This window comes from Poecilia latipinna, unplaced genomic scaffold (genome assembly GCF_001443285.1).
Source record: "Poecilia latipinna isolate Pla-1442-1.1 unplaced genomic scaffold, P_latipinna-1.0 Scaffold2668, whole genome shotgun sequence".
Taxonomy (NCBI): domain Eukaryota; kingdom Metazoa; phylum Chordata; class Actinopteri; order Cyprinodontiformes; family Poeciliidae; genus Poecilia; species Poecilia latipinna.
In genome coordinates, this window is record NW_015115284.1 from 54,683 (window position 1) to 56,105 (window position 1,423).

The window sequence follows — 1,423 nt, forward strand, 5'->3', positions numbered from 1 at the left end:
AATAATACATAAAACGGAAATATTTAATTATTTCTTGCGCGGCCCGGTACCAATTGGTCCACGGACCGGGGGTTTGGGACCACTGCTTTAGATGACAAACTGAAGGCCCAGGGGCCAAATCCGGGCCACCATAATGTGTAATGTGGCCCTCCAGACGGTAGAGCAGGAGAGTCAAACTGGTTTAACAGAACTGGATTCACATGTAAACATGTTTCAGTCACTCATCAACATCTTGATCAACATGTTGATGTGACCCAGTTCCAGCAACAAGACGAGAGATCTGAATATGAGTAACTGTATGTCTGGATCCACCAGAGAACTGAGCCTCTGATGTCATCACGCTGATGTCATCACAACTGATGTCATACAATTATTTCTCATCCAGCTGGAATGTTGAAGCTTCTCCATGATACTGGAGGTAAAGGAGCCCTGACCCAGTCCAAACAGCAGAACCAGAACCAACCCGCATGTAAAGTCCAGTTTCCTGGTTCCGATGGTTCTGGTGACTTCCTCTATCTGAGGCGTCGGTTGGCATGGCGACAGGAGCTAACAGCAGGTTCAATTAAAGCTGCAGGCGACAATAAAATGATTTTTCTCTAAAAATATCTCAGATTCATGTTTCTGAAGGATGGATCCACCATGAGCTGCTTCTGACGTCTGAGGAAATGCACCAAAAACAACCAATCAGAGCCAGAAGGCGGGGCTTAGTGCTGTCAATCATTCTCAGCTCAGAGCAGGGTTTCCCCCAGTTCTGACCTTCCTACCAGGCTGAGCGGGTTTTCATGCTGTAGTAGCAGCGACAGGACAGACGGAGTAAACTGGGTAAAAGCTAACGGGACGGGGTGGTACCAGACAGGATGGGACATAGTAGGACGGGATGGGGTGGAACTGTTTTCATGTCTCCAAATTCTTGTAACTTTTATAATTTTTTACCACAAAAACACCAAGGGCGGCTGGTGGACTGGCCTAGCGCCCCCTAGTGCCGAGCTGACCAAGTTTTGTGGGGGAAATCCTGGCAGAGAATCAACTTTACAGAAAAACGGTTCATCTGGTGGCTATGCTAACTAGCCATAACATTCATGACAGGCTATACTAGCTGCAGCATAACAGAGACGGAGGCTGGAGGAGGATTTGCAGCGCCACACGGACAGTGACTGGCTCTGATTGGTTGTTTTTAGTTAGCACTGGGAGCACTGGGAGAAGGTGGAGGAGATTTTCTTTTCTTCTCTCATATCATACGGTCACGACCATAGACATCAATACGTAGGCGCCTCACGGAGCGCTGAGCCGTACGTAACTGCGTCCGCCATCTTGTACGTGGCAGCAGAGCGATCGGAACTCCTTCAGTCCTGTTCTGTGTGTTTCAACCGTTTTACGAAACAAACTGGACTCATTAGGATTACCTTCCCCAGGTGAGGATGAA